This window comes from Bos grunniens, chromosome 13, assembly GCF_055505025.1.
Source record: "Bos grunniens cultivar Pamir isolate PY7600 chromosome 13, Bosgru_T2T1.0, whole genome shotgun sequence".
Lineage (NCBI taxonomy): Eukaryota > Metazoa > Chordata > Mammalia > Artiodactyla > Bovidae > Bos > Bos grunniens.
The window spans coordinates 66,697,946-66,724,684 of NC_141177.1; the positions used below are offsets into that span (position 1 = coordinate 66,697,946).

Sequence of the window (26,739 nt, forward strand, 5' to 3'; positions counted from 1 at the left end):
AAAATCTTCAGAAAATTTGACTTTTCCTTTTCTTCCTGTGTGTGTGTGCCTTCTCCTATAGCTTGCTTGCTTATTGCAGGGTTAAAAAAAAATGTTATCCTTTCTTCCACAAATCTAAATCGGTAGCAGCAAATTTAACTAACTGGGCGTTTGCCCTGAGGCGAATTGCCTACGCGGTGAGGTCGCCCTCTGCGCTGCGTGGAGGTGGAGGGCTGTGGGTGGCAGGATGTGGTCCCCTCAGGGGCACGGACATGTTCCAGGCCAGGGTGACAGCGTGTCATCACCCAGCAGTCACTGTGACGTGTGTTCTGTGACAGATTTCTTAGCTCAGAAAAAGCTCCCCCAGCCTTGCTTCCGACATCCTTCTACTGTTACCAACCAGGGTTCTCAGCCTTCCCCGATCAATAGATATTGATCAGAGGCCAGGCAATGCTTTACTGGGGCCTCTGCTGTGGTGAGGGGGCAAGCTTGTTCCTTACATGGGGTGAAGGTAGGGGTGTGTCTGGGGGTCTGGCTGGAGGGGTGGCTTAGGTAATCTGCCCACCCTTTTGTAGTGCTGAGTGCAGGGGGCACGCTCAGTATCCTGCTTTTGCTCCCAACCCCCTGTTTTTGTTCCAGACCCTTAAAAGTGGCAGTTGGGGTTTTTGGTCTCTTTGTATCTTTTGGTCCAGAATTTGCCCCAACTGTGCATGCACATGGTTATTTTTAGTCCCATACAGGTTTTGGGTTTTGTTTTTTTTTGTATTTTGTTGCTTGAGGAAAGTTGTGTCCAGGTGCAGGCACTGCAGCCCTGCCTCTGAGGGTCCTAGGTCCCAGCCTGTCTTCCCACGTTGGTCGCTGGCATAGAGAAAGGACCGAAAAGGCTGCCCCAGCCTGGTGCTGGGGGTCCAGGGAGCAGGAGAGCAGTCGGTGCACCATCGAGACAGAGAAGGAGCACAGTCTTGGGGCAGTCAACATGGAAAGGTGATGGCTTCAAGCGAGACAAGGAACAGAGTATCTTAATTCACATACTCGCAGGTGGTTTGTTTTTCCTCTTCATCTTCTTCTGATTATCCACTCAAGCAAATCCATCTACAATGTGCTCCCTTCCTATTTAGGAGTTCAAGAGTGGAATTTCCGGGAGGGACCCTGGGTCACCCCATTCAAGCCCCTGGGCCGGCATGGTAGTCCGTAGGTGTGTGGAGAGGGGGCCTAGCACCCAGCCTCAGGGCTGGTACCCATGCCCAGTACCTGGAGCCGGACTGGGGCTTAGATTCCTTCTTCACTGCCGTGGCTCCTTGAGGCAGTTGCTAAAGATAACCTGAGACAAAGGTTGGCCCTCGAGAGAAGGTTTCCTAGCTCTGGGGTCACCTGGCACTTTCAGATCAGCGACAGCTGTGTAAAATGAAAGTTTTAGTGTCTTCACATCCATGCCTTTGGTGCCAATACAGACCGATTTAAAATGATTGTTTTCCATTAACCTGGCATTTTATACTGTTTGGGCTCCACGTCCAGTATTATGTTGAGGGTTTACATCTATTTCTATTTCTTTCTGACCCACATACAAATGAAATACAATTTACTCAACCTCTCTTTCTTAAATCAATTTTTATGCAAAAATGTAATCTATTTATATTTATCTATAAATCTATATCTATATTCTGGATAATTTCAGCAAGTGTCTCCCTTATCTGACTGTGTAAACTTGACAGACCTAGAGTACTTTTTTTGGCTTAGTTTCGTTGAGTATAGATCTGGACCAGGCCAAGTAAGTGGTGGTGTTGGATGAACAGGCCTTACGGGGAGCCACCTGGGATGTGTGGACTTCAGGAGGCGAAGGCTATGGGTTCTGAGCTTTGTCTGGCTGGTGATGCTCTGAGTCATAGGCCCAGAGGGGTGGCCTGGGGGGCACATGATGATGAAACTGCTGGGGAAGTGGTACAGTTGCTTCTTCAGAAATGACAACATTTGTGATTATAATAACAATGATTATTATTATTTAAAAAGTAACTGGCAGGTGATGGGAGCCTTGATGTGGACCTTCTGTCCCCTCCTGTGGTCTTTGCTTCTAATAACATTAGCAATACATTTTGGTGGAAAGAGACCCCAGGCCAGGATTTGGGAGAACTGGCTGCAACCTCTGACTTGGCCACTGATGGAAGGTTTGGGGTGAACCACCTAAACTCCGAAACACTGTTATTCCACTCGCCTCACCCACTTCTTAATCTGAGTTCCTCCCCTCTCTAAGACTTGAGCGCCTGTGTGCTCAGAACTTAACTTTGTCTTTTGTTCTTAGCATCAGTACTGAGATGCTCTCCTGAAAAAACATCTCCTCTTTGTGGACGGTTTGGCCTGGAAGGTATACCTCCCACCAGAGGATGTAAATTCCCAGAGACTAATTGAGATTTTTTTTTTTTTCAGAATGGGAAGGAGTGTGTCTGCAGGAGACGGTGAGATGTCTAGGTGAGTCAGCCTGTTTTATGAAAAAAAGAAAAAGAGTCTTTGCCGGATGTGACTAAAATACACAGAGGAGATGGTTATGGTTGGACCTCTCCCATCCTAGAGTTGTGAAATGCAATTATGTGTTCAATACCTTCTCAAATTCTGTCACACAACCCAGAGCCGGCAACCACAACACTTCTATTAGCATGGGGGTTGTGTGTTTTAAGTGGTGTGTGTGTGTGCCCTCAGTCATGTCTGACTCTTTGCAATCTTATGGACTGTGGCCTTCCAGACTACTCTGTCCATGGAATTTTCGAGGCAAGAATACTGGAGTGGGTTGCCATTTTCTTCTTCAGGGGATCTTCCCAACCCAGGGATTGAACCCATGTCTCCTGTGGCTCCTGTACTGCAGGTGGTTTCTTTACCTCTTGAGCCATCGGGGTTTTAAGTGGACTGACCTCATTAATTGTCTCGAAAGCTTCAAGAAAGAGGTGGGGCTACTAGCAGGTATACTTAACGTGTTAGAGATTTATCATCGGAATGAAATGTCACTTGGGACTATTCCGTGAGTGGAAATACACAGCCAGAGATGAGAGGGGGCCTTTCAGACACTGAGAGATCAAATGTATGCCCACGAGGAGAGAATCAAGAAGGAATCCAAAGATTCCTGCCTTAGGTTCTGTTATCAAGAGAACAGTGTAGAGGAAGTTTCTAGTCCAGTGATTCCCCAGAGACTAAGATAGTTTAGCTCATTTTTAGAGGTTTCTTAAACAAAAGAGTTTCAAATAGATTTCCATGTCCTCGCTGTTCGTTTCAAAATGAAATTTTCAACCCACTTGGAGCCTTTTCCTTGTGAAAATTTCACAGTTTCATTGATAAACGAAGCCTCTCCAGCATCAGGATTTCATCTTTTCTTTTTCATTTGGGACCATCCAAGGTGTTAGGAGGGGCTTCCCAGACGGTGCTAGTGATAAAGAACCCGCCTGCCAATGCAGGAGACAGAGGAGATGCAGGTTCAATCCCTGGGTCAGGAAGATCCCCTGGAGGAGGGCATGGCAACCCACTCCAGTATTCTTGCCTGGAGAAATCCACGGACAGAGGAGCCTAGTGGGCTACAGTCCACGGCGTCGCCAAGCATTGGACATGACTGAAGCCACTTTACATGGCACAGCAAGGTGTTAGGAAGAGATTAGACACTGGGATGTAAAACCTTGTAATTTCTCTGACAAAAGGACTCTTGAGTCATTGATCTAGAAATACGAGGCCCAGCCTCTGGGAGGGTGTGTAATAGTAACCATTGATTACTTAGGAACCTGAGAGCCGAGCAGTTCGGAAGTTGTGTGGGCCGAGTCCTCTGATCCTAACTTAACTCCAGGAAAAATAAACAAGCTTGCTGAGTCATCTGTCTTCTCAGCGGCTAATATTGGTAGTGGGTTCTTTGCTGCTGTGTTTACAATGCTTATGTTTTCTTGGTGGGCTCCTTCTTTTCATGTTATTTTTTAAATGGATATATACTTGATTTATAATGTTGTGCCAATCTCTGCTGTACAGCTGTGATTGTGTTATACATATGTATACCTTCTTTTTTATATTCGTTTCCATTATGGCGCATCGCAGGATATTGAACATAGTTCCCTGTGCTGTACAGTCGGGCCTTGCTGTTTATCCATTCTGTGTATAACAGCTTGCATCTGCTAAACCCCAGCTCACTACCCCACCCCTCGGTAACCCCATCTCTCTTGGCAACTACAGGTCTAATCTCTGTGTCTGTGAGTCTATTTCTGTTTTGTAGATACATCTTCTTTTTTCTTTTTCTGGAAATTGAATAAAGTCTCATTTATTCTAGGGCAAACTCAAAAGGGTTTCTATGTTAGTGTGTGTGTGTGTGTGTTTTAAGCAAATCCTAGTATATTATTAACAACAACAAAAAAGATCTGTACACATGCCATACACATACACTTGAGAGTGAAACAAATAAGATACCCATACAGACATGGTTGTAACCTGAAAAAGCCCCCTAAAACCAAAAGCCAACCCAGGGGTGTGGGGGCCATGTGTGTGTACAGTGCCAATGTGGCTGGCATTTTCCAGAAAATTGTTCTCATTTCCAAATGTCATCCTTAGCAAAGCCCTGGTGGAATTCCACAAAGTTCTTATTTGTTCTCCTTTACTATGTAATATTGTGCTTGATAAATAAAGGGCGGCAGGGAAAGAAAAAGATTTGGGAGACAAATCAGGCGTGCCTGCATTACCTGCATGACTGAGAAGCTAGTGGGGCTGTGGCGGGTGCCCGGGGCTGGGGTGCCCCAGGAGGGCCACATGCCTCCCCGGGGCCTCTGGTCTTTCAGACTCTGATGACGGGAGGCCAGGCCACTGACTTGGCCAGCTCCTAAGAGTCGGGGTGGGGAACGGGGGGCAAGGAAGCTCTCTGTTGTAGGATGGGTGTGCAGATATGTGTATGGTATGGTCTGGGACAGGTAAAGTCAGGAGCCACACAAAAACTCACTCACGGGAGAGTGGGTGGATGAGTGTATATCCCATATGTGGAATAGTAAGTGCGGTGAGTCATCTTACTCAGACACACCCGCGATGTGACTTACCAGGGATGTGTTGCTAGGAAAGCCACGGAAAGGAAAGTGGGGCAGGAGCAGGGGGTGGGGGGGGAAGACACCAGGTCAGGGGGTGAGTTCAGATGAAGCCTCAGTGCATGCCCGATCCCCGTGAGGGAACTCGGAGTGTAAAGTGTACCACCTGCAGGCGAGGCCCTAGGCCCTGTTTTTTAAACATCTATTTTTAATTGGATGATAATTGCTTGTGTTGGTTTCTGCCATACATCAACGTGAATCAGCTGTAGGTATGGGACAGCTGTATGTCTGGGACTTCCCAGATGGTACTAATGGTAAAGGGCCTGCCAGTGCAGGAGATACAAGAGACGTGGGTGCGATCCCTGGGTCAGGAAGACCCCCTGGAGGCAGGCATGGCAACGCACTCCAGTATCCTGGCCTGGAGAATCCCATGGACAGAGGAGCCTGGTGGGCTACAGTCCATGGGGTCACGAAGAGTCTGAAGTGACAGCACAGCACAGCATACATACGTCCTCTTTCTTTTGAACCTTTTCCCCACCCCCTAGCCCATCCAACCCCTCTAGGTTGTCACAGAGCCCCAGGTTGAGCTCCCTGTGTTACACAACAGCTTCTCACTAGCTATCTGTTTTACATATGGTAATATACATTTCAGCATTACTCTCTCAATTCATCCCACCCTGTCCTTTCCTGCTGTGTACACAAGTCTGTTCTCTATGTCTCTTATGTTCTCTATGTCTGCTCTCTAAGGCCCTGGTGCTAGGCCTTCTTAATCCTGCGGGCCGTCCTGGTTCTCGATACTTCCAGGGAGAATGGGGCAGGCCTCAGGAGAGAGCTCTGAGGGCAGGAGCTGCAGGAACGCACCCGTGAGCTGGGAGTGAGACACGCTGGAATAATCAGGGAGCCAAGGGGTTGTGGTGTCTGCTTTCCCACCGAAAGAGTGAAGTGCAGTCCAGAGCCCTTCCCATGAAAGCTGTTTATGAGAAGCACTGAGCAGAGAAAGCAAGGTGCTGAGGGTATATTCTGGGTGTTTCCCAACGCCAGTCGGTTCTGCAGCACCAGCTGGGTATCAGTGATTTAACGTAGCCCTGCACTAACTGCCTGGCATTAACTGTCAGATGCCTCAAGTTAGAGTGTTCATTTCCACACGCCACCCCCCACTTCACGTGCCAGACGCAGGGGCCACTTGTCCTCTGGATGACTTCCTACAAATCAGGGGGTCCCAGGATCCTCTTTTCTGGTTCAGTGGTTTGCTAGAATGGCCCAGAATTCAGAAGGGCATTTTACTTGCAGTTACAGGTTTATTATAAAGGGTACAGCCTGGTAGCTCAGTGGTAAAGAACCTGCCTGCCAACGCAGGAGACTCGGGAGACATGGGTTCGATCCCTGGTTCAGGAAGATCCTCTGGAGTAGGAAATGGCAACCCATTCCCATGTTCTTGCCTGAAAACTCCCTTGACAGAGGGACCTGGTGGGCTACAGCCCATGGCGCTGCAAAAAGTCAGAGATAGCGACTAAACAACAGCAGCTCAGGACAAATGGCAGAAATGCAGAGGGCGTGCATGCAGGACGGAGCGCAGAGCATCCCTGCCCTCTCTGGGTGTGCCTTCCTGGAACCTCCACGTGTTCACCAGCCCAGGAGCTCATCACATCTCATTGCTCAAGAGTCTTACCAAGCTGACTCTCCAGTCCTCCTGCCCTCTTGCCCTAGGTCAGTGGGTGGAGCTGAAAGTTTCAAGCTTTTCGTTGTTGGGTCTTTCTAGTGACCAGCCCCATCCTGAGGTTATGTGGGGGCCAGACCCTGATCACCTCATTAGCATAAACTCAGGTATGATCAAAAAGGGCTCTCTTTGAATTAAAAAAAAAGACTTCTCTTACTCAGGAAGTTCCAAGGGTTTTAGGAGCTCTGTGTCAGGAACGTGGGACAGAGACCAAATACACGAGTTAGCAGATTATACATATATAGTTGGATATCATTTTTAAAATAAAAAGAAATGTGTGTGCAAGAAATAAGTCTGGAAGGCAACAGATTCAATCGTAATTGTGTTACTACAGAAGTGGCTGGGGGTGGGGATGGAGGGGTAGATGGAGACGCTGAGGGTTCCTGAGAGAGCCTATTATGCCTTATCATTGGAATAGGAAAAAATGCAATGTACACAACTCTGCCATGTGACTGTAGCCTGTGTCTCAACAGCCTTCTTGATCTGCAGTTCTAAGACCCAGACAGCATGATAGTGACTGCTTGGTGAATGTAATGATGTTTTCTTGTCTCTGTGATGAACAGAACCTTGAGGACTACAATTACCTATAATACTGGTCTGGAAATTGTGGCTTCAGTGGTCTCCATTCCGGATGCCTGGTTGTCATTTTGGGCTATTGTCGGAAAACATGTTTTTAGCCTAGCAAATGCAGGTGCATCGGATGAGCATCAGTGTAGACTCTGCTCCCTGAGGGGGATAGTCTGCCTTCAGCCTAGATAGATAGCCCTGGCAGAATGCTTAATTTGTAGGTAAAATAAATTACCCACTTGATGGCAGATATTATAGATCCTAAGCCCTTTTCCTGGCTAGTAAACAGCCAGGAAAGACCAAAAAAAGTCCTGCAAAGATGGTCACCGATTTCCCTGTTATCACAAAGCCTAAAGTTTTATTGTATGTGTGTTAAGCTCCAAGCAAGGAAAACTGCCTGGAGAAAGTCTACCCTCTTGGAGCTTCAGAATTTACATTAGTCTAACTCTTGTTTAAGTTTATCTAACCATCTACCCACCCATCCATCCATACCCCCCCTTATCTATCCATCCATCCATCCATCTGTCCACCTACCTGTCCATCCACCCATCCATCATCCATTCATTCACCCATCCACTCATTCACCTGTCCATCTATCTATCCATCCACACACCCATCCATCCACACACCCATCCATCATCTGTAATTCTAATGATTATTGAGAAAATTTTATAAAGCAGACATTGTGGTAGGCACTGTTCCTTGTCTCCTGGCATTCATTTGTAGAGTGCGTGTGTGCTAAGTGGCTTCAGTCATGTTCGACTCTTTGACCCCATGGACTGTAGCCCTCCAGGCTCCTCTGTCCATGGGATTCTCCAGGCAAGAATACTGGAGTGGGTTGCCATACCCTCCTCCAGGGAATCTTCTCGACCCAAGGATTGAACCTGTGTCTCTTGTGTCTCTTGCATTGGCAGGCACATTCTTTACCACTAATGCCACCTGGAAAACCCTTAATTTGTAGCAAATACACTTAGAACTCACCTCCGCCCTGTACCTAGTCTTTAGTATATACTGGAAACCATGTTAGGCTCTTCGACAACTTCTTGTTAGCGTTTTGTTTTCTCCTAACCAGGGGTTCATGATTATTTCTGTCTCTCAATTGTAGTACACCTGATAATAATAACAAGCATGTACTAAATACTTATTACATGATGGGCAGTTTGCAAAGCCTTCTATACCCCTTAGTTCACTTCATTCTTACAATGATACTAAGAAATGTGCATTATTATCTACAGTTTGACTTTTTTTTACGAAATACAACTTACATAAAAAATGTCCTTAAAAATGAAGTAGCGTTCTATAATTTATCAAAAAGCAAAAACCATAAATGAGATTAAAAATAGAACATTGCCAGTACCCAGAAGACCAATTCATCCCCCTATTAATTCTCACCCTCTTTGCCTCCCAGAAGTAACCACCATTCTAACACATGTGATGATCCTGCTTTTCTTTATAGTTCTACCATCTAACCCTATGTCCCTAAACTACTAGAGTTTGGTTCTGCCTGCTGTTTTTTAAAAAACAAAATTATACTGTGTATGTTTTTTTGGTGTCTGTTTTTTTTTTTTTATTCAACATTAAATTCTTAAGAGTCATACTTATTGTTGCATCAGTTTTAGTTGATTTTATTTTCTATATAATATTTTCTTATGAATATACCACGATTTATTTTCCATTCTCCTGCTTTTGGACATTTGTGTCTTTCCAATTTGGGACTATTAAGGAAAACGCTGCAATGAACATCCTTGCATATGTCTTTCAATGACAAAGAGCATGCATTTCGGTTGGCTATGTAAATAAGAGTGGATTTGCTGGGTGATCGGCATGCGTTCAGTTTTGGTAGGTGATGCTAAACAGTTTTCCACACTGGTTGTACTAATTCACATCCCCACCCAGAGAGTACAAGAGTCTGAGGCATGCATCCCTACCAGCGCACGGCATTATCAGTCTTAACTCCAGCTTTTATGATGATGTATAGTGATATGTTGATTTTCATCTGTATCCCATTTGTGACAAATGAAGTCAAGTGCCTTTTCATACATTTATTGGACTTTTGGATATTATCTTTTGTAAAGTACATTTTGAAGTCTGCTCATATTTTTCAATTTTATTGAGGTGTAATTGGCAAATAAAATTGTATATAGTTAAAATATTTTGTTCCTTGGGTTTTCCGCCTTGACTTGTAGTTCTCTATGCCTGGATTGTTGTAATTCAGTCACTCAGTCGTGTCTGATTCTCTGTGAGCCCATGGACTGCAGCATGTCGGGTTTCCCTGGCCTTCACTACCTCCTGGAGTTTGCTGAAATTCATGTTCATTGAGGCAGTGATGCTATCCAACCATCTTATCCTCTGTCCCCCTCTTCTCCTTTTGCCTTCAATCTTTACCAGCATCAGAGTCTTTTCCTGGATAGAAGGCCTACTTTTTGTGTGTGTGTGTTCAATGAATAGCAAATATCCCTTACTTGCCTATTAATACTTGAAAAGCTGTCTTTTGATATGTTCAATGTAATCTGACTTCCCAAATGTTTTCTTTCTGATTAGCATTTCTGTGTCTTGCTTAGGAAATCTTTCCCTACCCTGAGGTCACAAGAATATGTGTTGTGTGTTGTACATATGTGCTGAATTGAGAGAACAGAAATCACATTATCTCAACAGAGTTGAATAAGGAGACATGGTTACCCAGGTTTCAGAAACTGAAAGCCAAGAAGGAACCTTCGGGTAACAGGGAGTAATAGCTTCCAAGAACAGGCGCTGCCTTGAAGGCTAGAGGAACAAAGGGAAGAACTTGGGGTTATGAGAACCTAGAAGCTCAGAGAGGGGATGCCCACAGCTGAGAAGGATAGACGCTGAGAGCTTGAGGGCGGGGCTAGGCGGACGATGAGATTGGATCGGGTGTGCTGAATGATGCTGGAGGTTAGAACAGAGGACAGCGAGGGTGAAGGGCTGCAGCCCAGAGATGCTTCTGGACCAAACTGCAAAGTGGGAAGGAGGAAGCCGCTCCTGAGCTCCTCCTGACTCTCAGAATCCTTCTCTTGACCCCTCCTGCAGTCTAGCAGGACGCCAAGGGGCCAAGGAGACGTGAAGGCCCAGACTTCATTTCTAAAACATCAGTTCAAAGGTAAAGTTAAGAATTTCACGATGGCAGGAACACAGCCTTAATCCAGGCACAGCGTCCTACTGAGCACGGGCCCCTGTGTGACTGCATAGTTCACTGGTCTCTTATTTTAGGAGATTTTTCTTAAGACTTTTACTCCCAAGGACCTGAACACACAGCAGAACTCCAGCAGTAGCTTTGTTGCAATTAGGTACATATTTCTCTGCATAATTCTCAGTTCCTCTCTGTCCTGGGGATGCTGAGAGCATTGTGGTTTATTTTTGCTCCTTGATAATCTTCAGCTTTATTTTTTTTAATGTTCTTTTTTATTTTTTTATCTTTGGCAGTGTTTTGGAGGTTGTGTGGGGCTTTGGTGGTTACTTTTTTTTTTTTTTTTTGAGGTTGTATGGAGAGTTTTGAATTCAAGAGGTTGCTGTTATCTCAGACTAGGATCTTGTGTGTGTGTGTGTGTGTTTTGAGGATGTCGTAAAAATTATCTTTTTTTTCCACAACAAAAAACTTTCATCACAATTTTTTTTTTTGGACTGAATGGTACATTTACAAAGATCATAAAGAGGTTAAAAGGCATCATCAAAATTTCGTTCTTTATTTACTGCTGTTACATAGGAATAACAATTGTGTTTTTGAAAATTTCCTGGTATCTTGGGAGCTTGTTGCATTCACTGACTAGCTCTAATAGTTTTCCTGTAGTGTTTTGCTTGTTTGTTTTGGACGCTCTACCTAAACCTATTATGAGGTCAGACAATGATGACAGTTTTATCTCTTCCTTTCCAATTCTTATGCTTTTCCATTTTTCTTGTTTTATTGCTGTTTGGCCCTCCAGTAAAACGTCGAATGGAACTGGTGAGAGTGGACATTCATCTCATTCCTGATCTTGGAAGGAAAGTGCTTCCTTTTCCACCAGAGATATTATAGTTTTTGCAGCTGTTTTAGAAAGAAACAATAAAAGCAAGGAATTATCGTTTATTCCTAGATATTTATGAGTTTTTAAAAAAGAGATGAATACGTGCTGAATTTTATCAAATGCCTTTTCTGCAGCTAGTAAGATATCTCATGATTCTGACTGATTTTTGAATATTAAGCAATCTGCCATTCCTGGAATAGACCTGACTTCTCTGGGGTATATTCACCTCTTTATATATTGTTGCCTTTGGTTTACCCTCACTTTGCTTTAAGATTTTTATGTCTGTGTTTATGAGTAAGATTGCCTGAAACTTTCTGTCTTTATAACGTTCTTAAGAGGTTTTGGATCATGATTAGGCTGGCCTCAGAAAACTGAGTTGGAGATGGCTTCATTTCTCTTTTTGAAAATAATTTGTATAAGGGGAGCGTTACTTCTCCTCTGAGTGTTTGGTAGGATTCCCAGTGAACCCATGTGGACCAGGAGCTTTCTTTTGGGGAGGTTTGAAATGATGGATTCAACTGTAATTTTCTGTGTAATCAGGCCAGTTTTGGTAAGTTTCATTTCTTTGGTGGTTTGACTATCCATCTCAATTTTTCATAATTATTTTCCTAGAGTTGTTCATAATACCTTCTTAGGGTATTTTTAATGTCTGTAAGATTTGTAGAGCTATTTCCTTTTTAAATTTTTGATCTTGTATATATGTGATATTTCTCACGGCACTTTGAAGATACCCTTCTACCGTCTTCCTGTTGAGAAGTCAGCTGACATTTCATTTTAGGTGTTTTAAAGGTAATATGCCATTTTTTCCCCTTGCTGCAATCAAGATATTACTTTTGTGTTTGATTTTCAGTGGTTTTATTATGATGTACCTGGGGTGGATTTCTTTTTTTAATTTATCATTCCAGTATTTTTAGAGTGGTTTGAATTTGGGATTCTATGTTCTTCATTGTTTTTGGAAATTCTCAATCATTATTTCTTAAATATTACACTTCCCCCCCATTCCTCTCTCCCTCAAGAATTTATTAAGCACGTATGCTAGACATTCTCAATATTTGTTCTACTTCTGTTTTCAGCTCTGCTGTGTTTTCCATCTTTTTGATACTCTATGCTTCATTTATTATCCTCCTGCCTTCTATATTTTAGTTGACTATTTTTCTCTTAAACTTGTCCCGGGAACTCTTAAATGGGGTTGTTCTTAATACTGGTTATTTTCATTTCTAGAATTTCCATTTGTTCTTTTTAAAGGAAATAATTTCCATTTCTCTGTTGAAATTCTTAGTCTTTTATCTCATTGAACCTATTAAGCATGGAACAATTTATGCTTGTTAACTTTCACTATTTATTGTTTCTGCAGGTTTTCAATCATGTGATTTTGTCTCCTCACGTGCCTTCTTACTTTTGGATGTGCACAGGGCATTATTCTTATGAACTTACTTGCAGAGGTCATTCATATGTTGCTCTCTTCCCCCAAATGTTGTCATTTTCTTTTGCTGGGTGCCTGAGGGTGCAAACAGTCTGATTACATCAGTCCAGTTTCAGTGATTCAGCTCCTTTGAAACTGAGCATCATTTTCCTATGGGACTGTCCCCTACCCTGTTACCATGTAGTTCTGTGAGGTTGCAATCTAAAGTGAGGGATTTTCAATGTCTTCCTCCTCATTCGGTCCCTAGGCTCCAATCCCCAAGCCCTTGGCCAGGTGAGACTACAGCATCACTGCTCAGCCTCTCAGTCAACTCCCTGGAACGAGCAGATGCCTCCAGGAGAAAAATGGTTCTACACATGCATGGGCTTATCTCCTGGGCTTTTATCTTTTCCAGATGGCAATTCTTCACTGCATTTTTAGCTTCCTGCTCTGTCCTGGTAGACATTGTTCACATTTTTAGCTGTACTGTTTGTTCTCAGCAGGGTGTTTGGTTGGAATGACCTGTCCTCCACTGCTGAGAGTAGAGGTCTTACTTCCATTTTACAGATGCAAAGACTGAGGCCTGGTATAAAGAACTTCCCCTAAACAAATTTAAGGCTGAATTATAGACTCAGTGGTCAAGGATGACTTCGACTTGTTTTAGGCAGTGACACATAACACTGTATTTTCCTCTACAGGACTCTGGGTTCTCTCTTATCTTTGCTGATGAGGTTATGCTGAGAAGGCAGTGAACTAATCTTTGCCAGAGGAAAGCCACTGCAGTTAAAAAGTTAGGAATGACTTAGTGAAGAGAAATTGGAGGAGAAAGAGGAGATGTGTATGGAGAGAGGCGGTTGGAGGCTTAACCATCCCTAGGGGTGGGCTTATGCAGCTTGTATTTCTGGCTACTGGCAGAGTCATTTATATCCACACAACTTTAAGAGTCAGTGTGTCAAATGTATAAGAGAAGAAGGTCACCTAATGTGATTACCAGTGTATTTTTCATCTACTTTTTTGAAAATGGCTGTTTAGAGACTTGGGAACATGTGACAAGAGTCTTACACTTTGGTGTTTTTTAATTTTTTAAAACATTTTTTTTATGTAGACCATTTTAAAAGTCTTTATTGAATTGGTTACAATATTGCTTCTGTTTTATGTTTGGGTTTTTTAGCCTCAAGGCATGTGAGATCTTAGCCCCTGGACCAGGATTGAACCTGCACTCCTTGCATTGGAAAGGGAAGTCTTTCTTTGAAAAGTAATTACTTACTTGGGGTGGGCTTCCCGGGTGGCGCAGTGGTAAAGAATCTGCCTGCCAATGCTAGGAGACATGGGTTTGATCCCTGGGTCGGGAAGATCCTCTGGAGTAGGAAATGGCAACCCACCCCAGTGTTCTTGCCTGGAAAATCCCTTGGACAGAAGAACCTGGATGGCTACAGTCCATGGGGTTACAAAAAGTTGGCTATCAACTAGTGACTGAGCAGGCATGCAATTATGCATTTATTTTGCTGTGCTGGGTCTTGGTTGCTGTGTGTGGGTTTTTCTCTATTGCGGCCAATGGGGCCAGCTTTCTAGTTGCGACGTAGGGGTTTCTCGCTGCAGCGGCTTCCTTGTGGAGCACAGGTTCTAGGGCATGCAGGCTCCGGTAGTTGTGGGGTGTGGGCTCTGTAGTTGCAGCTCCCTGGCTCCAGAGCACAGGCTCAGTACTTGTGGCACATGGGCTTAGTTGCTTTGAGGCAGGTGGGATCAGGGATCGACCAGTGTCTTCTGTATTGGCAGGAGGATTCTTTACCACTGAACCAGCAGGGAAGCCCGGAAGGCAAAGTCTTAATCACTGGACTCCCAGGGAAGTCCCAGGTCTTACACTTTGGCTTCTAGTACGCTATGACCTGCATGAGCTGCTTTCCTTCTGCGTATCAATGTTGTCATCCCCAGAGGAGATATTGGTTCATACGTTTTCCTATTTTGTATGCAAAGTGCAGTATGGCTGACATTACTCACTGTTACTACCATGAAACGAGAGTAACGTTTCTGACGGAACTGTTTGATTGTGTTACCCCAGTGACTAAAGCCATCCACTGGGGCTTTTCCCAGGCCTATCACTTTTTCTTTTCCTATTGCTCTTGGGCTTATGACAATGCTGAGAAGCACAGCTCACCATGTATGGGATGGCCTGGCCCTCAGCCGCCTCCCTGGCTTCATCTTAGAACTTGTGCTCCTCCAGCGTTGTGTGAACTTTCTGTACCTCCCTTGTCTGTGCCCTTGGAGGGTCTTTGTCCTTGTTAGTGCTTCTGCTCCTTGATGTCCCTTTCCCCCTCTCATCCAGGGAGCTCCTGATGCATCTGGGGTCATGTCCTCAGGGGAGACATCCTTTAGTTGTCTAGTAGCTGAGTTGCGTCCAACTCTTTGTGATCCCATGGATTGCAGCATGCCAGGCTTTCTTGTCCTCCACCATCTCCTGGAGTTTGCTCAAATTCATGTCCATTGAGTCGGTGATGCCATCCAACCATCTCGTCCTCTGTTGTCCCCTTCTCCTTCTGCTTTCGATCTTTTGCAGCATCAGGGTCTTTTCCAATAAGTCGGCTCTTCTTATCAGGTGGCTAAAGTATTAGAGCTTCAGCATCAGTCCTTCCAATAAATATTCAGAGTTGATTTCCTCTAGGATTGACTGGTTTGATCTCCTTACTGTCCCAAGGACTCTCAAGAGTCTTCTCCAGTACCACAATTCAAAAGCATCAATTCTTCAGTGCTCAGCCTTCTTTATGGTCCAATTCTCACATCCATACAATGACCAATTCAAATCTCTGTGAAATGCACTCCCTGGACCACATGCATCTCTCCTGCAGGATTCCCAGACTTGTCCTTTTACATTTATTGGTGTAATTCTTTGCTTCCCGTCTGCTCTCTCACCAGGCTTAAGCACGTAGGGGTAGGAACAGTGTGGTGTTTGCCCATCAGTCTCTCCAGCATTCAGCCCACTGCCCAGGAGCAGGAGGCGTCCAATACCTACTTGCCAAATAAGGAAGGAAAGAAATCTTATGAATTTCATCCTCAGTAGAGATTTTTTTGCCAGTTTATCCACTTGTTTTCTGGAAAGTAGGTCGGAACAAGAAGCGCCAGGAACAGATGGTTTAAATAGTGAAGAAAGTGAAAGATGGTCTTCTCATGTCCTTGTCTACAAGTAATTAGTATTCAACTGCTCCCGCTGTCTGGAACCTGGTGGCAAGTGCCAAGAGAAAATGTGTTTAGGATTTTAACCGATCCTCCTGGAAACACCAGTGGGAGTGCAGTGGCTGGAATCACCAAGCTAGGCTGTGTGAATGAAAAATCTCTGATCTTCATTCTTTTTTCTTTTTTTAATTGTGGGCTCTGTAGTGAGGAGGCACTGGGGGAAGGGGAAGGACACAGGTGTTTGGGGGAAGTGGTGAGACCTCCCTGCTCTTGCTTCTCTGCCGAGGCCACAGGCTGGTTCTGCTACCGTTGTTTCTGGTGTGTGTCTAACACTCCAGACAAGCTGGGGCTGAGAGCTGAACATCGGTTTTGCCTCTTAATGTATTTCTGTGTTCCTGTGAATCAGCCTGGGAAGCCCTGTAGCCCCTGAAGTACTCAGAACGTAGCCTACCTGCAGGGAGACTGCGAGACTAAGAGAAAGCCATCAGGCTTCAGCTGTGGCTGTGGGGCGGCGGCCTGCACCTCTGGCTCGCTGCTCAGAGCAGGGCTGGGGAGCCAAAGTCCTTTCAGAGCCGTGAAGCCAGGACCAGGTGGCTGCACCAAGAGCCGGTGGAACCCGGGGTTTGAATCAGCCGTGCCTGAGCTCCCCTCCTGGCTCGGTTCTGGTCTGTTTCCAGATCACTTCTTATACCAGGTGTGTTTTTTTGCACAACAGCTCATTCTCTGACACCAGCTGGTTACCAACATTTCAGCTCAACTCTGATGCTCTCTGGGGCCAGTGCAGACCCCCAGGCTAAGGGCTCTGTCCCACAAGACCACCCCCACTGCAGACACCGCCTGCACATCCCAGGTTGTTACCTGGCTTCTGGCTCACGGCTCTGAAGTCCGATAATCTGCCAGATTGGCTGATAAAGCCCAGGGAAAACAGTTCACCTGCTGTCATCAGTGTATTATAAAGGCTGCAACTCAGGAGCACCAGAAGGAAGGGAGGCTCAGTGCGAGATTTGTCGGAGGGGGCATGGAGGTCCTGGCCCCTCACATGTTCACCAACCAGGAAATTCAGCACGTCTTGTTAAGAGTTTTGATAGAGCTTGATCCGCAGTCCCACTCCCTTTCCCAAGGGTCACCCAGGAGGGCTGAAACTGCCCCATCCTGGAAGCCCCACCCGTCGGCATCTGGGGGCCGGACCAGTGTCTCCTCATTAGAATAACTCAGGTATGATCAAAGGGAGCTCCTTACGAATGACAGAAGACACTCCTATCACTCAGGACTTGCCACGGGTTTTAGGGGCTGTGTCCCGGGAGTGGAAACAAAGACCAAAAATGGGGCTTCCCCGGTGGTCCGGTGGTAAAGGATCCACCTGCCAGTGCGGGGGACACCGGTTTGATCCCTGGTCCGGGAAGATTCCACATGCCGTAGAGCGAATGAGCCCATGCGCCACAACTACTAAAGCCTGAGCACTAGAGTCTGTGAACTGCAAGGAGAGAAGCCTCTGCATGAGAGGCCCAAGTACCGCAACTGGGGAGTAGTCCTGTCTTGCCGCAGCTAGGGAAAGCCCGGGTGCAGCGACGTAGACCCAGTGTAGCCAGAAATTAAAATTGTAAAAAGACCAAACTTGTTCCTTGTTATGCCACAAATACCATCTTAGCTGTGTGACCTTGCAGAAGAGTTTCCAAAATAAGATCATCGTGGAAGCAATGATACAGTGCACATACCGAATGTGAATAGAGTGTGTGTGTGTGATAGTCGCTCAGTCGTGTCCGACTCTTTGCAACCCCATGGACTATACAGCCCATGGAGTTCTCCAGGCCAGAATACTGGAGTGGGTAGCCTTTCCCTTCTCCAGGGGATCTTCCCAACCCCGGGATTGAAGCCAGGTCTCCCACATTGCAAGTGGTTTCTTTACCAGCTGAGCCAGAGAGTGAATGTCAATAAAGGCAGTTGGGACCCAGTACTCAAAGCAGCCCGGGCTCCTCCGGGGGAAGGGGGGTGGGTGGACCTACAGGGCAGGTGGCAGTGTGCCTTTTCCTTACACATGCTTTTATGTTTTCAAAGCTAAATTTGGCCGAACTAGGGTGACCTCAGAGGGGAGGAAGTAGTACAAAAGGGCAGTAGGTTATCAAAGAGGTGAATGTGGAAGAGGCGGGTGAGGGCATGGTGACCAGTGTCAGGCATGTGTGGGAACCTGTGCTCTCACACTGTTGGGACCCAGAAGGGAAGAAACATGTGAAGCAGTGATTCTGTGTTTCATCACCACCGTGTACGTACCCTGTGGCTCAGTGGTAAAGAACCCGCCTGCCAATGCAGGAGACGCAAGACATAAGGGTTCAATCCCTGGGTCAGGAAGATCCCTTGGAAGAGGAAATGGCAACCCAGTCCAGTATTCTTGCCTGGAAAATTTCATGGAAGAGGAGCCTGGTGGTCAACAGTCCATGGGGTCGCAAAGAGTGGGACACGACTCAGCATGCACACACAATGTGCCTGATATGTTGTGAATATGTGCAGAGTGTGCCAGGGTCCCACGACGTGGGACTGTAACCAGGCTGGTGCACTTGGGTGAACGGCTGATGAAGGGTGCTGCTCAGAGATGATAAATGTCCCTCATCACCCTGAGGCTTGCAGGGCATCATCTCACCTGCTACTCCCTTGGTGCATAGGAGGTGATTGTTCTGGTTGCCCGATTAGGACATCGACATGCTGAGTTTCTTAATCAGACTCTGAATCATCCATCAGCTGTATGGATTCTGGCCAGTGTGTTGAAATAAGTCTATGAGGGCCCTGGAAACTCTGCTTCAACTGGTTTCCTCTGGGCTGGTTTCTTATCCTGGGGTTGGGTTGGCCAGCAGCAGGTGGAAAGATTTCAGTTCAGTTCTCTTGAGAACAGGGTCAGATGAAGGAGATAGGACTTCAGACTTGGATAATGGGCCTGAGGTCAAGGTGGATCAGGAGAGTTTCAGAGAGAGAAGGAGAGAAAGTGCTGAGAAAATATTTCCCATTTTCCTAAAGGGTTCAAATGTTTTCTGCGTGGTAAGCACCGTCAAGGGTGGAGGCATTTCCGTGAGACCACAAGTGGACTCCAGTGTCCCGTGGCCTGCCACCTCTTACATGTGATACAGACCATCATAACTGCTATCAAAATGACAGCTGAGACTCGTGGCAGCTGCCAACAGAAAGTAAAAACAATGAACCTGGAATGTTCCTGCTCCTCTCCTGGGGACCAGAGCACTGGTGGCCTCATGGGTGAAGAGCTGTGCATTTTGACCCAACCTCTCAGGCTTCTGAGAACGTCTACATGAGGAGAGCTTGCTCCCTGCTCTCTGAGATTTTCCTAGCTTATGTTTACCCTACAATGGTGGGATACAGTTGTATTAATAATACAGTGACATGTGTGCTACTTTAATAATGGATTAAATAGCGAGATGTAGTGGCAAGTTGAAAAACATTTGTGATTTCCAAGTAGAGATTAAGGGTGGCTGGTATTTCAGGATCCACAACTACCATCGTGGGACATGAACATCTTAGGACTTCTATTGGCGGCAGACATAGATGTCTGCCTACATTAACAGGCATTTTTTTAATACCTGCATTAAAACACCAAATTATGTATTATGGGTCAGTGGAAGCAAATATATATTTTATTTTCCATCCAAGTGCACCTATTCCTTTAAAAATTTTTTAAAAACTGTTCCATTGAAGTAAAGTTGAATCTCAGCTGTCATTTTGATAGCAGGTACAATGTTGTGTTAATTACTGCTGTGCAGCAAAGTGATTTAGCTATATACCTACACACATTTTCATGGTCTTTTCCGTTATGGTTTATCACTGGGTATAGAGCTCCCTGCGCTCTATAGTAGGGCCTTGTTGTGTATCCATCCTGTGTCTCAGAGCTTGCATCTGCTAAGGCTGACCTCACATTCCATCCCTGCTCCAAAACCCCTTTCCCCTGGCCACCACAGTCTATTCTCTCTGTCCGTGATTCTGAAGTACACTTGTTCCTGAGTCTTATCCACACCTGGTCTGGGTGGTGTCTGGGGCCCCGTGGGATCTGTGATTGAATGACTCCGGGCTGGTTCCACTGAGTGGCCGGTTTCTGAGCCTCCTCACCTGGACACGCTAACCTTCCAGCCTGGGCCTGGGGGAGCCGGGTGGTGGGGCTGGTGCTCATGACCACACCCTGTCCTTCTCAGGCCCTCTCTGTTTTCAGGGTGACAGGCTTGGTTGGTTTCTGGAAGCTGCTCCCTTGTCAGCTGTGGGCACCAGCATGTTGCTGCTGCTCCTGGAGATTTCTCTTCATAGTCAGGCGGTGACTCAGCAGAGGAAGTACATTGAGAAGGGGCTAGGACCCTGTTCCTTTCAGCAGAGACACCTGGGTCACCCCCGGGTGACTCACCAAGCCTTCCTGACCCCTGCACAGGCAGGAAGTAGCCGATTATCTCTCCATCCCTGCCTGGTGACAGGGCTGGGTGGCTGAATCATGCATCTCCGGTCAGCTGGTCTCCATGCACACCCACACCCCCACACGTGCGCGCCTCCACACATGACTCCGGGCCCTGGTCTTTCTGGCAAGTTTCATATGAGCTCATCTCACTGCTACAAATAACCACACACTCTCTTCTTTCCCCACACACCTTATCTCACAGAAAGAAACCATTTCTTTGGACCTTGAGTTTCGCATGGAGGGATTGTATCACTGCACGTGGGAACATTTACCTTGAGGCATTAAGGGAGGCTGTACTCCAGATGTGGGCAGAGGTTGCATGACCTCACTGGAGCTATCTGGATGGAGTCTCACAGTATTCCATGCATTCTAAGGCATGCCTTTTTCCTGCTGAAATACCTCTGAAATCCGGATGTGTCTTAGAATTCCCAGACTCTTATATTGGACAAAAGCGGATGCTTAGAGAGAGAGAGTCTGGAGGGGATTAGAGGGTGTCAGCGAAGACAGAGCCCGTGTTTCTGTTGCCCCAGGAGAAGGCTTTGGTCATTTTGATTGGACCAGCAGTCAAATGCTACTGTTCTTTCATGGGATTTAGGGCCTTTGACTCAGGCTCATGGGTGGCATGTTTAATAGATTAGATCACTAATGGGATAGAATTCTGAAGAATCACTAATTCTTCAGAAAGAAGCACAGCATATGAGTGGAAGCAATTGTTCCATGTATGGCTCCTTTCAGATCATATTTCAGAGAATGCGTAAAAGTGCAAAATGTGTGTTTGTGAAAGTGAAAGTCGCTCAGTTGTGTCCGACTCTTTGCGACTCCATGGACTGTCCATGGAATTCTCCAGACCAGAATACTGGAGTGGGTAGCCTTTCCCTTCTCCAGGGGATTTTCCCAACCCAGGTCTCGAACCCAGGTTTTCTGTATTGCAGGCGGATTCTTTACCAGCTGAGCCACAAGGGAAGCCCAAAAACATTGGAGTGGGTAGCCAATCCCTTCTCCAGGGGATCTCCTGACCCAGGAATCGAACCAGCGTCTCCTGCATTGCAGGTGAATTCTTTACCAACTGAGCTACCAGGGAAGCCCCCAATAAAAGGACCATGCTTCAGCCAAAAAAAAAAAAGCACGTGAGACTGTCCTTTGACTGCTGCGTGTTAACTGCTGACTTATTTAACCATAGGCCACCTGCATTTGACCTCTGCCAAGACCATGAAACCTTTGTTTTTTCAGGGCAGTGACCCCAGGGCCACAGCAGCGATGCTGCAGCTGCTGGTGGGGTTAGTGTCGACAAAGAAAGAATACTTACAGAGTAGTCAACAATTTTTTAGAAAATTTGAGATCATTTAAAGATTCAAGGAGGTTCCCCCCAAACGCACAGGGAGGCCCTTAGGCCTTCACTCAGCTTCCCCCAGCGATAACATCTCACATAACTATAGTGCATACAGTGTTACCGCCTGCATTCTGACAGTCTTCCATGGAACTTGTCAAGATTTCCTGTTTTCTGTGCCTTTGAGTCTACGTGTGTGAATAGTTCTATGCAATATTATCACAGATGAGTATGCTTATTAAAGTCTGAGGCGCTCAGCCCTGTCTGACTCTTTGTGACCACATGGACTGTAGCCTGCCAGGCTCCTCTGTCCATGGAATTCTCTAGGCAAGAATACTAGAGTGGGCTGCCATTTCCTTCTCAAGGGGATTTTTCCTGACCCAGGGATTGAACCCAGGTCTCCAGCATTGCAGGCAGGTTCTTAACCATCTGAGCCCCCAGGGAAGCCCTGCTTATAACTTACGCTTATAACTGCCACTCCAATCAATATGCCGACTGGTTCCATCCCGTCAAGACTCCCTCAGGCTGTCCTTGGTGGCTGCCTTCCTCCTCCCCAATCCCATCCCTAACCTCTTGGCAAACACTAAGCTTTCTCCAGCTCTTTAACTTTGTTATTTCAAGACTGTTATATAAACTCATATAGTGTGTTACCTTTTGGTTGACTTTTTCCACTGGGCACAGTTTCCTTGCAATCCATGGAGCTGTTTATTAATATGTGTTAATGTATTGCTAGTATTGCATTACATGTAGCACAAGAGGTACTAGTCGTAATGAGTACATGTAACTAGTAGTAACACTAGTAACATATTACATGTATTAATAGTGCATTCCTTTTTGTTGAATAGAATTCTACCATGTGTGGGTGCTATGGTTTGCTTACGTGCTGAGGGACATTTGGGTTGCTTCTCGTTTGGGGCTATTATGAATCCACCTGCTATCTTCAAAGCAGTTTTAAAGCTGAAAAAGGATACCAAAGATTTGCTGAGGACAGGTTGTTTCATACTCATTTTTATCCCCTGGTACTTGGCATGTATATGCATGCAGATGCTTAGTAAATGCTTCTTCGGTGAGTGGATAGATGAATAGGTGCCATCTCAAGGAGACAGTCTCAGGGTAGGTGGGGGACTAAGATAGAAGATTTAGGCTCAAGACTAGAACACAGGGTTGGATTTTGTCACCTTGACCCTGGTTGAGCTAATGCAGGCCTCTGTTCTTCATCTGTAAAATGGGATAATAGTACGACAGCTATTGGAGCGCTCTGCTGCTGCTGCTAAGTCACTTCAGTTGTGTCTGACTCTGTGCGACCCCATAGACAGCAGCCCACCAGGCTCTGCTGTCCCTGGGACTCTCCAGGCAAGAACACTGGAGTGGTTGCCATTTCCTTCTCCAATGCATGAAAGTGAAAAGTGAAAGTGAAGTCGCTCAGTCATGTCTGACTTGTAGTGACTTCATGGACTGTAGCCCACCAGGCTCCTCCATCCATGGGATTGTCCAGGCAAGAGTACTAGAGTGGGCTGCCATTGCCTTCTCCACGCTCTGGAGAACACAAAATGAGGAAATACATGGAACTCTTCGCAAAGCCTCTGTTATACAGTAATTGCTTAATAAATGTCAGGTGTGATCGCTACTATTTGTAAGGTGATCACGGCTCTCCACCAGATCATCATCATAAAGCTAATAATTTATTATTGCTTTTACCCTGAAATGCTTTTAGCTTCCAAATCTACCATTATATATTCTATATTTAAACCTATTTAAGTCTTGTATTCATATATATGTCTCATTTTAAATATCTTAAGTGCTTTCTTCTAAAAATGACGATTCTTGCTTAATATTATATTATCTTATGAACATTAATGGCCAAAGATCTAATGCACATATGCATAGAAATTTAGAAGGTTATAAATGTTCTTTCTATGTAGTCATCCAAAGTTCCCATCAAGCTTGCAAAAAGGCATCTGTACGTATAAAAGTGGGCCAAATTTTATTTTTCCCTTTCATTTTGATATAAATTCATTTGGAGAAGCAGCAAGTGTCTTGGGTCATTTTCCCCTTCTCTTCTTTAGAAATCAGGTTGCTAAGTGCACACCCAGAGGGGCAAGGCCCTCCCACCCCTCACCTGCTGGTGCTCACAGCCCGTGTGCCGGGGGTCACGTCTAGAGGGAGTGTCCCTCCTGTGACCACCTGGAATGTCAGCAGAGCCCTGAGTCATACGGAGCCTCCCGCCAGACAGCATGAGGCAGCGCTGTGAGACTGACCATTAACCAGCTAAGGGGGCAGGAGTGGGGATACCATTTCCAGTTGTTTGACAAACACCAGTCACGTTTACCATCAAGTAAATGAAGCCAGAGTCAGTTGGTATTGACTTATCAAGGTTTGTCTGGGAGGCAGGCATTGTGCCAGGCAGTGTTGGGTTTGTAAAGATTCTTTAGACCTTGGGCTGTACCCTGATGGGACGTGGTGTGTGTAGGGCAGGTTCTTGCAGGAATCTTGGCTTTGCAGGTGGTCAGAATAGGCAGATACGAGGGGGACAAGGTCTTCCTGAACTTTCCCCTTTGTCTGCATCACACATGAGTCACACCTGACTCGTGACCTCCCTGCTGCACCTCTTTGCTCAGCTGCCTCCTCCACCTAAAATGCCCTTCTGTGGAGAAACTGCACTCATTTCGCAAGACATGGTTCCAGTGAGCCTTCTCTGCATACCTTCCTTCTCTCTGCCACACAGAAGTCTTTTTTTTGGTCCTTCATGGTGACAGCCCTTTACTTTTTTTCACTTAGCATAATGTTTCCAAGGTTCATTCATGTTGTAACATGTATCAGAATTTAATTTCATTTTAAAGGTTGAAAAATGTGTTATGGTGTGTACAAATACATTTGGTTTATTTATCTGCCAATGGAGTCTGGGTTGTCTCTCCCTTTGAGCTGTTGTGCATAATGCTGCTGAAGCATCAGTGTACAGTATCTATGTGAGTCTCTGCTTTGAATTCTTGTGAGTATAAACCTCAAAGTAGAATTGCTGAATCACATCATAATTTTAAGCATTTGAGGGACTGCCAAGCTATTTTCTACAGCAGCTGCATCATTTTATATCCCTACCAGAAATGCATAGGGTTTCAAAGTTTTCTATATCTATTTATTTTTAGCCTATCTATATCTTTTTGTTTAAAGTGGGTTTCTTGGAAGTTCTCTGGTGGTTCAGTGGTTAGGACTTGGTGTTATCACTGCAGGGGCCTGGGTTTGATCCCTGGTCAGGGTACTAAGACCCCACAAACCACGCAGTGTAGCCAAAAAATAAATTTATAAATTTAAAGTATGTTTCTTATTCAGTTCAGTCACTCAGTCGTGTCTGACTCTTTTCAGCCCCATGAATTGCAGCACACCAGGCCTCCCTGTCCATCACCAACTCCCGGAGTTCACCCAAACTCATGTCCATCGAGTCAGTGATGCCATCCAGCCATCTCATCCTCTGTTGTCCCCTTCTCCTCCTGCCCCATTTAATTAGGTCTTGTTTTTAACCCACTCTGACAGTCTCTGTCTTCTAATTGATGTACTTACACCATTCAATTTAAAGTGTTTATCGTTTTAGTTTAATATCTACCATGTTTGTAATTGTCCTCTATTCATTGCCCTTGGGTCTTCATTTCTTTTTTCCCCCTTTTCCCTTTTTCTGCCTTGTCTGATTTTAACAAAGCATTATGTATGGTTTCATTTTATCTTTTCTCTTAGCATATCAATTATATTGGGTTGACCAAAAAGCTTGTTTGGGCTTTTCTGTAAGATCTTATGGAAAAACCTAAATGAACTTTTTGACCAACTCAATATCTGTTGTTTTTTTTTAAACTTTTTTGAGTGGTTGCCCTAGATAATGCAATATATGTTTACAACTAATTCAGGTCCACTTTCAATAACACTATACTGCTTCATAGATAGTGCAAATATAACAGAGTAATCCCAATTCTTCCCTCCTGTCTTTTATAACCTTGTTTCGATTCACTCACTTATCCATAATCTATAACCATCAAGTACATTGTTGCAATTATGATTTTGAACAAGCTGTTATCTATTGGATCAATGAAGAATAAGAAAATAAAATACTTCATTTTTACCTTCACTTATTTCTCCTCTAATGCAATTCCTTTCTTTATGGTGATCTGAGTTTCTAACTTATAGCATTATTCTTCTCTCTGAAGAATTTATTTTCATATTCTTGCAAGGCAGTTCTACTGGCAATAAATTTCTTCATTCTTTGTTTTTCTGTGAATGTCTTTATTGAAAGACATTCTAGTGAAAGATTTTGGAGGGTAATTTCACTGGAGCCAGAGTGTTAGGTTGATTAGTTTATTCCTGGCACTTTCCAGTGTCTTCTTGCTTGCATGGTTTCTGCAGAGACCAACATAATTCTTATCCTAGTTCCTCTTAGGGTAAGATATTTTTTCTTTCATCTGGCTTCTTTCAAGATTTTCCCTTTATTTTTGATTTTCTGCAGCTTACGTATGATATGACTGCTGCTGCTGCTAAGTCGCTTCAGTCGTGTCCGACTCTGTGCGACCCCAGTGACAGCAGCCCACCAGGCTCCCCCGTCCCTGGGATTCTCCAGGCAAGAACACTGGAGTGGGTTGCCATTTCCTTCTCTAATGTATGAAAATGAAAAGTGAAAGTGAAGACGCTTGGTCGTGTCCAACTGTCAGCAACCCCACGGACTGCAGCCTACCAGGCTCCTCTGTCCATGGGAGTTTCCAGGCAAGAGTACTGGAGTGGGGTGCCATTGCCTTCTTAGATGATATGACTAGGAGGATTTTTTTTTTTTTAATTTACTCTACTTGGTGTTCTCTGAGTTTCCTGGATCTGGTTTGGCATATCTCATTAGTTTGGGGAAGCTTTCAGACATTATTACTTCAAATATTTTTTTCTGTTTCTTTTTCTCCTTTCCCTTCCGGTATTCCCACTGTGTCTGTTGCACTGTTTGTAAATGCCCCACAGTTCTTGGACATTCTGCTCCATGCTTTGCAATATTTTTTATCTCTTTGCTTTTCAGTTTTGGAAGTTGCCACTGACACCTCTTCAGGATCACCGATTCTTTCCTCAGTCATGTTTG

At 45.1% G+C, this 26,739-nt stretch overlaps 1 pseudogene across 8 annotated transcripts in view; it reads left to right on the forward strand.

Annotated features, from left to right (window-relative positions):
- The first annotated feature begins 239 nt into the window (after positions 1 to 239).
- LOC147361163 (histone H2B type 2-K1 pseudogene) overlaps positions 240 to 26,739 on the forward strand; it is an 85,706-nt pseudogene continuing 59,206 nt past the window's right edge. For 2 of the 8 annotated variants that reach the window (XR_015139840.1, XR_015139841.1), the window contains exon 1: positions 10,141 to 10,408. The product of XR_015139840.1 is annotated as a histone H2B type 2-K1 pseudogene, transcript variant X1 (transcript). Of the gene's footprint in view, positions 1,018 to 2,400; positions 2,443 to 10,124; positions 10,409 to 21,249; positions 21,368 to 26,739 lie in introns of those variants that run through there. The other 6 variants (XR_015139847.1, XR_015139842.1, XR_015139844.1 and 3 more) reach the window with 6 other exon arrangements.